Source organism: Lactuca sativa, chromosome 5, assembly GCF_002870075.4.
Source record: "Lactuca sativa cultivar Salinas chromosome 5, Lsat_Salinas_v11, whole genome shotgun sequence".
Taxonomy (NCBI): Eukaryota; Viridiplantae; Streptophyta; class Magnoliopsida; order Asterales; family Asteraceae; genus Lactuca; species Lactuca sativa.
In genome coordinates, this window is record NC_056627.2 from 151,272,001 (window position 1) to 151,283,388 (window position 11,388).

Here is an 11,388-nt window from a genome sequence, read left to right on the forward strand (position 1 = left end):
TAGATATGGATATGTCTACTTAATCAAGCATAAGTCAGAAACCTTTGAGAAATTCAAAGAGTTTAAGTAAGAAGTGGAGAATCAGTTGGGCAGGAACATTAAGATGCTTCGATCCAATCGTGGTGGTGAGTGTCTTAGTACTGAGTTCCTTGACTATCTTAAGGAATGTGGGATTGTCTCACAATTGACACCTCCTAGGACACCAAAGTTGAATGGTGTAGCTAAGAGGCTCAATCGGACCTTGTTGGACAGGGTTCGTTCCATGAATGGTGTAGCTGAGAGGTCTAAGATGTTAGACAAAGCAGGGCTACAACACTCATGAGTGCTCATAAGTTCTGAGTATTAGATTCAACCCACGCTCACTTGTATCACTTTATGGAATTTATCTCGAGTGATCGTGAGATGGTAATATCATATAAGTCTTCACACCTAGAGATATGATTTGTTGCCTATGAGTTGGTTATGCATTGATTGTACGAAAACACATTGGTAACTCGATGTTATAAAACATACCTTTGTGTGTAATTCAACAAGTAGTAGAGCAAACATATGAGTCGAAGTTTATCTGTTCCTTCTAGAATTAGAAGCGATATATGGGCCCTCAATGATTTTGTTTTGACCTATGTACTGGGCCCGATTAGAACTATATTGATGTGTTCAGTTAAGTTCTATGTCAAACAAATCGGAAATCGAGAAACAAATGCTGGACAATAAGCAAGACCATGTTCCATGTATTTGTCCGGATGATATCTAGAGCAGAGGATTATATGATCACTTATCTAAAATGGCGCTTCATAGTTCAACAGAGTTTAAAGGGCTATGATTGCTGATCGGTTCTTGAAGTCATACTTGCAACTATAGTTATTAGACTTATCCAAGTGGGAGACTGTTGGATATAATGTCTAAGTCCATAACTATATTTGGTATGTACTTGACCCGACCCGACATGGTCCATTTGGGTTGCACTTCACCCGAATAATTTATGGATAATATTTTAAGAATAGTATTAGTTATGATTTGTTAATATATTATACGTTCTAATATATTAATATAAATGATATTATTTAATTAGTATTTAGTATTGATCTATAATTAATCTAGAATTAATTTAGAGATCAAAAGTATTACTAATTAAATATGGGCTCTTGTATTTATATAGTGTGGGCAATTGCTTATTTTGAATGGGCTAGGCTTGCACGGAAAGTCCATGGATACTCCATGAAGCTTTAACCCATGGATCTCATGGAAATGAAAAGACATGGGTATTAGGGTTTACATGGATGTGACCCTAATCCACCACACTATATAAAGGAGGCTTTGGTTCTTGAAATGAAACTAGTTGTGGTGAATAAAGCAAGAGGGCCGATTTCAAGAAAGGTGATTACTATTCTCTCAAAGTTCCAAGTTTGTGGTGATTTGTGATTTCCATTTGAGGCATCCACACTATTGGTGCTAGGCTCTAAAACTCCAAGCAATCAACTACAACTACAAGGTAAGTAATTCTACTAGCTTTATTCGATTCAAGTTGCCCATGCCATGCTAGATAGGATAAGAACCTTGGAAAAATAATTATTTGCATGTAACTTAGTCAAACATAGATCCAAGGTTTCTAGGGTTGCATGTACACCATAAGAGTGTTAGAATGCTCAAAACCCTTCAATACCGACCTAGCAGGTCACTAACATACCAATCCCTACGAATCATAAGAGCATAACATATTGTCTATCATGATTCTCATCTAACAGATCATAACCACATGTAGCATACCATAACAATAACAACTAAAGGGTCGACCTTGGTGTCGTAGACCCTATCGATATAGTGAGGATAACTCACCTCGCAGATGTCGACTCGAAAGGCAAAATCCAACTCTCGGATCACTTGACACAAGCTCCACCACTTATTGTCACACTACAACATACTCATAAGTCCTTAACCTTATAAGGTACTCCATAACCCACTAGTAAATCCCTGGTCAAAGTCAAGTCCTCAGTTAAGGTCAACAGTCCATTTTGACCTTAACTCGCCGAGTACCCTTGGCTACTCGCTGAGTTCCCTGAAGTACATTCCAGCTCGCCGAGTCATCGGAGTGACTCGTCAAGTTCCTTTGATTCTCGATCTAACTTAAAGGCCACCCGTCGAGTTCCCTCCTTGCAACTCGACGGATGCACACATTCATCTACAACATTGAGGATTCCGCATTTTCTATGATACTCTGATTTCTAATGAATTTAATTTGGAATAAACGATTTTCTTAATAATAGTTTTATAAATTGGGAAGTTTTACCTTAATAAAAATGAAAAATTTTGGTAGTGAAAAATGGAAGTTACAAGTTTGTATTAGAGCCCCGGTTTGAATGAATTGGAGGAACACATGTGTGAATCTAGTCTCAAACTAGGATCCAAGAGTTTTTGAAAAGAATTTACTATAAAAGGGTTGGGTTAGGGACATGGCCTTGGTCTCTTTTCATGTTCTTGTTTAATTGTTGGCTTGGGATTGGGAACATGGACCTTGACTTAACTTTGGGTTTTTAGGAAGATTTGGTGTGTACAGTCTGCCCGAAGCCCGAACAGGAGAGTGGTTCCCAAAATATCCATACATGTTATGTTTGCTAAGTATTGAATTTTGCTGATATATGGATTGTTTGTAAAGCATGCTAGTGAATAACGCTCTTTTAGAAACTGTTGAATAGAAGTGTCTGAGTTTAGTATTGCTTTATGATGTAGGTATTTGCTTGTTATATGTTACTTGATTGTGTGAATGCTACATGTATGTTAATTAGTTGTATATGGTTAGGATTGAATAGCCTTACAATGATTGAATTAGCCTTACTTCCTGTTCCTTGTTTGGTGTTGGATTTAGGGGAGGATTGATTCCCATATTGTGTAAAACAAGCATGCATATAAATAACCAGTGGTGTGTAAGAGAGGGTAATCCTAGGAAGCGTGCCTAGGAAGTAAAGTGTAGCTCGCGAGAGAAGTGTGTGGTAGCACACCTAGGAGTGGTCTAGTATAGTGAATTAGGACCTTGGTATGAATTTTGAATTGACTATAGATAGGTGTGGAAGGTAGTATGGGACCATACTATTGAAAGCACATGATCCGTATAAGATTCAGGAGGAATTTTGAGGTTACTAAGGAACTAATAGGAGTAAGGCCTGGTGTGTGGAGCATTATGTTGTAATGTCTTATATTTCCTTGATATATTTTCAGTATGGAGGCTATTGAAGCTTCAGGATTAGGAGCTGGCAGCGCTGGAGTGGCAGGTCTAAGTGAGGAGGAGATTCATGGGATTATTGCTGCAAAAGTGGATGAGGCGATCGGGGAGGCTACTCCGGAGTTGTTTGGATTGTTCAAGACCGCCATGATCGAGCTATTTGATGATCGCTATGCTGCACTTTCTGATATTGTTGTTGTTGTAGCTATCATGGCTGTTGTTACCGTAAGGATTCCAGGAGAGAGAGCTTTCTAGTACCGTGACATCAACAATACGAAGCCTCTGGAGTTTGATGGGGTCAAGGACCTAATTGTGGTGATGAGATGGTTGTCTGATGTGGAGGGTTTTTTCTTCAGATGTTCTTTTCTGGATGATCAGAACGTCAAGTGCAGCTTGAACCTTCTTAGGTCAGGGGCGAATGATTGGTGGAGATTAGTGACTAGTTCTTATACACCTAAGCACAGGGTTGTAGTGACGTGGGAGCGGTTCTCGAAGATGTTCCATACGAGATATGTTCCCTTGGTGGAGAGGGAGAGACTAACCTTGGAGTACCTAGATCTAAGGCACACAACCGAGTTAGTGATGAAGATCACCAAAGTGTTCACCGAGAGGGCTTTGTTTTCTCCCGAGTTTGCTGCTTCAGATTAGGCTCAAATGACTCGGTATTTGAGCATGCTAAAGATGGATATTCCACAATTCGTGTCCACCCAACATTATGGTTCTCTCTATAAGCATTAGGATACCGCGAGGAGGCGAGAGATTGAGATAGAGACCCAGGCAGGGGAGCAGTATCAAGCTCCGTATGAGTCCCAGCCTGCAGCGAAGCAGGTTAATTCTGCCGGTTGGAGTTCGGGATTAGTTAGAAGTAGGATAAGATATTTTGTATGTCACATGTGTGGCGAGAAGGGGCATTTTGGTAGAGATTGCAGGCGGAGTGCACGAGTTTGTTTCCATTGCGGCCAGGAAGGGCACATTAGAGCTCGTTGTCATTTTCTCATTTTTGGTGAGATCTTGGATCCTACACCCCTAGCTTGGCAGTTACTTGACGGTCAACATGGGACGATCAGAATCCTGGAGACTGAGATTTGAGTTAGCAGTTCTTTTATTCATCAATTGTTGCAGTATTGGTATTCGTTTGTAATTTATGTTTGTTTTTCAAAGTTCAGTTGTAGTCTTTGATGATCAATTAAATGAAGTTATCTTATTTGGCTTTTTTTAGATTGATTTCTTGTTATGATTGGATTAATTATCTTTATCATCGTTTACATGCGAGTTGGAATTTGTGAATGTTGTTTGGGTTCGAATTCTCCTGTGCACATGGGTAGCTGTGGTTGGGATCAAATGGTGGAGCTTAAGTTAGTCTGGGTATCGAAGGATTGTGAAGTTGAAAAACGCTAGCATATCTCAAGTAGGGAAGAGTGGAACCTCTTAAGCATGAAGACCTTGTGTCAGGATTCGGTTCTTGGTCGAATTTATCGAAGTTCAAGACTTCCACGCAACTGCCCAATCTTCCAGTTTCGCATCAACATCATCGCCAGTTGTTGAATTTCCCTTTGATTCACATCAGTTTTAGCTGTGATAGCATTATATATAAGGTGTACTTGTGCTCTAGACTCTAGGGTGTTATCAGCCTACGTCGAGGGATGTAATAAGGGCTTCCTTGTCTGTTTTTGTTTGATTTGGGGCTTAGAGGTCTGAGTCACGACCTGAAGACCTGGTAGGATTAGTTAAGTCTTGTTGAGTCTTAAGTACTATTGTTGGTTAGTGGATCAGGGATAGTCTCAATTGCTATTGTTGGTTAGTAGATCGGGGGTAAGCCTGATTCTTATTGTCGATTATTGGAACGGGGTGAGCCTGAATGTTTTCAGTAGATAGCTAAGCATGGTCGTTGAAGCCAAGTAGGAGCATGGTCTAGTTTTGTCAAGATCATTGGGTTTCCTTATATTTGTGAATTTTCATGAGTGGTTAGTATAGTAGCAGTTGGCTAAGTAGATTTGGGATCGATCAAATCTATGGATTTCGGTCAGCATAATTGATAGAAAGGATGGTTTAGCCTTGTCTGCTGGGTCTTGTAAGGATTTCTCACTGATGTGTTAGTGTGTGAGGTTGGAAGATATGATGTAGGATGGAGTTCCTGTATCGAATATTGATGAGCGAAGCAAGGTCAAGATACCTTATTCGGGTTAGGTTAGAAGTCTTGGGTAGCATGAATGTCAATGGAGTGTTATCAGAAACTCATGGACTAAAAAGTGATTTCTTCTCTTGAGAATTAACGATGTGTGGGGAGTTTTTTATCGTTAGGTTGCTTATTTCTTTTAAGATCTATAGAGGATTCGGGCTTGAAGGACCCCCCAAATGGTAGTTTCTAGAATGGGAGCAAGAAGTGATTTCGAGTACAAAATCGAATATAAGTGGGGGAAAATCGTAACATCCGATTACTAGATTGGATCGATTTAGAGCTTCAAAGAGTCAAAGGAATGGTTTTTGGGTAAAACCAAGGCTCGCGACGTGAACCATAAAAGGGTCACAACGTGACGAGTAATTAAATAAAGAAGCTAAATTATGTTGAGCTCATAACATGAGTAATAAGAGCTCACGACATGAGATGCGCTGCAACCCAAGCCCATGATATTTTAGGGTTTCCTTCGTATTTAAACCCAATCAACTTCATTCTAGAATTCCAGAACAACCTCCTTTGTCCCTAAGCCCAATAAAACCCTAACCCTAGCCTCTCCTCGTGACTCTTCAGCTTTTGGTGGAGTTTTGGTGGGTTGAAGAGGAAGAGATCATCATGGAAGCATAGTTTCAACTTGGAAGTTTCATTTGCAACCTCTAGCTACACTCCTGGACCATTGTGAGTTACCAATATCCAAACTTTATGTTTCTCAATGCTAGATCTAAGGTTTACGCGTGTTTAGCCATGGTTTAAGAGTTAGAGTGTTAGGACTCCATAAGGTTGGCAACTTTATGGGTCCTTAGGGTCCCTTGGTGTTTGTATGTTATGGATCTGAGTTTTGGAGGATATTTGAATTCATACTCGGGAAATTACCTCCTTTATCTTTATAAATGACCTAGTTTTAGCTCAAGTCTTGTATTAGACATACAAAACCTTAAAGCATCGATTTTTATGATCCTAGGAGTATTAGGAAGCCTCCTGGAAAAGATGACCCGATGGCTTAGCGGATTAAGAGGTTTTTGGATCAAAATGGATTACAAGCGAATCTCAAGACGTGAGGAAGATGCATGTCATGTCATGAGGACTGTAAGACTTGGTTATTTTGTCCTATAGTGGCTCAAGACGTGAGCCATAGATGGTCACGTTGTGAGGGTCTGCTGATTGTTGAATTTTATTGACCATTGACTTTGACCAAGGTTGATTTTAGGTCAAACTTAAGGATATTGGGCTATTGGTTAGGATTATATCAGGTTCTGGTGTTAGTGGATTCACAAGAGCAAGAAGTGCTAAAATAGGGATCTAATCGGAGTGCTCCGAGTTCTTCGATTCAGGTGAGTTTTGGCTCATGGTGCCCGTGGGTCGAAGGCACCAATGTCATCCCAATAGTTTTGGTTATTTGATAGTAGAGGCATGCCTTAGGGACTATATGTAGTCATGTAGGATAGACTGAGGAGTATTGATCTAGGCTTTCTTACCTGTTCATCATTTTGTTGTGGCTCGAGAGTTGGATCACTTGTTCGGGTGACTATCTCATATCTGAGTATATACGGTTAGGCATTCCTTGGATTGTTGGTATATAGTATGTTGCTATGCTTTAAGGATATGTTAGATCTATATCTTGGTATATAAGATGTTGTTATGTTGTAGTGATACGTTGGATCAGTATTTTGGTATATTGGATGTTGTTATGATGTAGTGATCTGTTAGATTTATATCCTGGCATATAGAATGTCGATATGCTATAGTGATCTATTAGATCTATAACCTGGTATATAGGATGTTGCTATACAGTAGTGAGCAGATCTGTTTGTGTTAATTGTACTTGTTGGTTATTATCTAGTGGAGTACCATAGGGATTGTATTTGGTCATGTAGGATATTCTGAGAACTCATGATACAAGCTTTCTTGCCTATTCCTCGTTTGGTTGTGGCTCTAAAGTAGGATCATCTGTTCGGGGTGCTATCTCACCTTTGGTCATTTATGGTTACACATTTCATAAAGGATAGCTGGTAGCGGGACAGTGTGCAGTGCCATGACTAGTAGGCGATAATGAGTTGTGTGATTTTCGTTTGCCTGTATTATGTGCCTACTTGATCCCTGATTGTTTATATGTTGACATATGGTCGTTGTAGGTTGAGGAGGTACTGCTTTTTGCTGTCAGTCAACATATCGGGACATTCCAACCGAAGGGTTGTGGGCTGGGGTATTCCAACCGAAAGGTTATGGGCCAGGGGTAACGCAACCAGGAGGTTATGGACCCGTTATATAATTGATTATATGTTTGTGTGTGGTATTTTGGGAGAAACTGACTAATATTTGTGCTTACTTAGTTATCTATGTTTTGCAGGTTTTATCAGTGGTCGTAGGAAGGCGAAGGCGGGATTGTACGCACTCATCAGTAGCCTTGGGGATTCCGCCTTTTCTATGGTACTCTGATTTTTAATGATTGTAATTTGGAATACACAGTTTTCTTAATAATGGTTTTATTAATTGGGAAGTTTTACCTTAATAAAAATTAAAATTTTGGTTGTGAAAAATGGAACGTTACAATATATATATATATATATATATATATATATATATATATATGTGTGTGTGTGTGTGTGTGTGTGTGTATAGTAAGCAATATCGTTGTATTAAACTACTTTGATCTACGACTATAGAATGTCATGACGATCACTAGGAGCGAAAGAGTCGTCAATAACGAAGGAGGTCCAACACCTCAGAACGCCGAAGCATTTGTTGTTCAAATCCCGATAAACGAAGCTAGAGCAATGATGCAAGAAATACTCTTTCAACAGAGACGTACGTTTAGGGAGTTCGTGGCTCAAGATCTTGCTAAGGCTATAGGAGGAGCACCTGTAGTCAACGAAGCAGTAGTCATTGAACAAGTTAATAATGGATAGATTCCCTCTTACCCAACGACGGTCCAAGAAGTAAGTGATGACTCGGAAAGTCATCAAGGACCACTCCATCCTCCATAAGACTCAGAGATCCGAAGAAATAAAGAGCCAATAGGCATTTGGAAGTATAAGGATTTTACGACTTGCAAGCCAACATCCTTAAAAAAAAGTGGATCCAATTGGAATCATGGATTGGATATCAGAGATGGACACAACTTTAATAACATAAGTTTGCTCGGGGAAGCTATAAACCACTTATGAAGTGAGACGGTTCAAAGGCACATTGCTTCGTTGGTGGAACACGTTGGGGAAGATTGTGAGCCCCAATATACCACTGCAGCTGACATGGGATGTACTCTTGACCCACTTTAAGAGGAAGTTATGTTCAACTGAGAGCATGCTGGAATTGAAGAATCAAATCCTGGATTTGAATAAGGGAATCATGATGCTAGACGAATACACTAATGCTTTCACTAGTAAAATTGAGCTCTCCCCGTGACTTGTTCCAGATGAACTGACCAAGATTGATTTATATGCAAAGGGATTTCCATGGGAGTACACTGTACCGGTGAAGCAGGCACCTACTTTTGAGGCGATCATCTAGGTTGCAAAATTTATGGAAGGTACGATGAAGAAGAGAGTTGCCAACAAGACTGAGGTCAGCGAAAAGAAAAATGTTTAGGGAAGAAACAACATTAATAGGAAGAAGAAGTTCTCAAAGTCAAGAAACAAAACTGGAACCAACTAGGAAGGGAAGTGGTGCGACCAGTGCAAAGAAGAAGCATTTCAACGACTATGCCATCTGCTTCAAGTGCAAGAAGCCCATGTATATTTCTACAAATTGCCTAGTCAAAGGAAAATTTTGTTTCAATTGTGGATAGGAGGGCACCATGAAGCTAAAATGCCTAAAGGTTGAGAAACAAATCCTATGGATCATGCCACCAAAGCCGAAGGGTCGAAAAAACGAGAACCGGATCCGGAACCGCCTAAGGCGATTCCCGTTCCAAAACCGGCAGTTCCAAGACGGTTCTGGTTCCAAAAGCGGATACCCGGTTCCGATGCTCATCCCTAGGTGAATGAGGACTATATAAATTTAGAAAGCATGGTAAGGTTTTATTTGTGTTTTAATTATTATTATTTTTTTATCCAAATTTGGATTAAAAATATTAAATCAACAAATAAGGATGGATAAATCCTTTTATATTGCTCAAAGACCAACCATATAAGAAATTTAAACCATTGGTACCATACTGTAATGAAAAAAAATAAAGACTAAATTTGAAAATCTGTGAAACTAAAAGTACTAGTCATATATTTAATATTTCTTTATTTATAAAATAATATTCTTTATAATATTTTATGAAGGCATTACAACATAGTTTTCTTAAAAAGTGATAATTTTATAAATATAATAACTTTAAACAGTTAATGTTTTTTTTATTTAGAAAAATAAAATATATAAAAAAACGGTGTTATTCAAAATTTATATGAATAATAGCTGGACGCTCTACTATTTGGAATCCAGTTTTTCACCCTCTAAAAAGAAAAGGGTCCACCCATGAGCCCATGACAAAATGTTTGTGAATTAGTTGGAACTTGGAAGTGTGCCACCCTCCAAAGGTTAATAAATGCGTATTGTACTTAAGAAAAATGAATAAGAATTGGTTTAATAGAGCAAACCGGCAAAATTTAACACGACACGAAACCGACATAAAATAAACGGGTTTAACTAAGATATTTCAACCCGTTTAAATAAACGGGTTGACACGACACGACACGAAAATTAAATGCGTAAGGTTAGAGTTGAAAATTTCAACTCGAATATGAGTCGAACATGACCCATTTATTTATATGCAAGTTTTTTGAATTATTTAAATAATCTAGAAAGATACAAAACCAAAACCATAAGTAAAAGAAAACAATCAAATTAAATTCTTTTGTAATGTTGAAATGACTTAGCCGTTTAGATCAAAACTTTATTTCAGTTTTTCCATTCTCTCCCAAACTACCCAGTCTCTTTCACCACTCTCAAATCCTCATGACCTTGTCACCCGCCTCCCCAACTTCCACTCTTTTAATTTTGTCATCTAAATTTGCTATGACTTCATCTATTCTGCCTCCAAACTATTAGTTTTTCTTTTCCGCCTACCCAACTCCTACACTTTCAACATGCTCAATCTTTTAACATCACATGACATGACATATTTCAAGGTATAGCCCTAACCGGAAACTCGACACGAAATTAAACGGGTTGACACGACACGATACGTTAATTAAATGGGTCAGGTTAAGGTCAAACACTTTCAACCCGTTTATTGTTTCGACACGACCCGATACGACATAATTGCCACCTTTAGAGCAAACAAACATTATAACATTACTTAAAAATACAATAGATGTGTATAAAACTCTGTTTATGATTTGAGTGTTGTTTGTTTTTAAAAAGGTAAAATATTTGTAATAAACGAATTATATTTGCAGACATCTATTGATGAAGAATTAGACCAAACATTTGTATTATGTAAAAAAATGTTTGTTTTACAACGTTTGTATACCGTTAAAATAAACTAACATATAAATAATTTGATTTTTTATTAAAAAAGTTTTTCAACACTGATACTTATTTAAATAATTCTAATTTTACAACATTAAAATTTAATCATACAACCACAATAACATTTTTTTTTAAATTATTCATTTCATATAATTTGAAACCACTTATTAGGTTGTTGGTATTAAGTAAAGCAATGGTTTTAATTTTCCCAAAATTAATATACTTATTCTTTTTTGGTAAACTCATATATAATGTTTTATTACATTTACAAACATTGTAGGATAAATAAAAGTTTAATCCGCGCGTTGTCATCAAATAACTGATTATGTTTGTGATATTCTTTATTAGGATCGTAACATAATAATAGTATATTATTATATATAAAAAAATATTTTAAATATATCCGTCAACAATATATAAAAATTAACCATCATTAATTATATATAAAAATTTTGATTTCATTTATTATATAAAAGATCTCTACGAAAAATGTCTCATGTCTATATATTTGGTCTATATCTTTGTACATTTTTAAGTT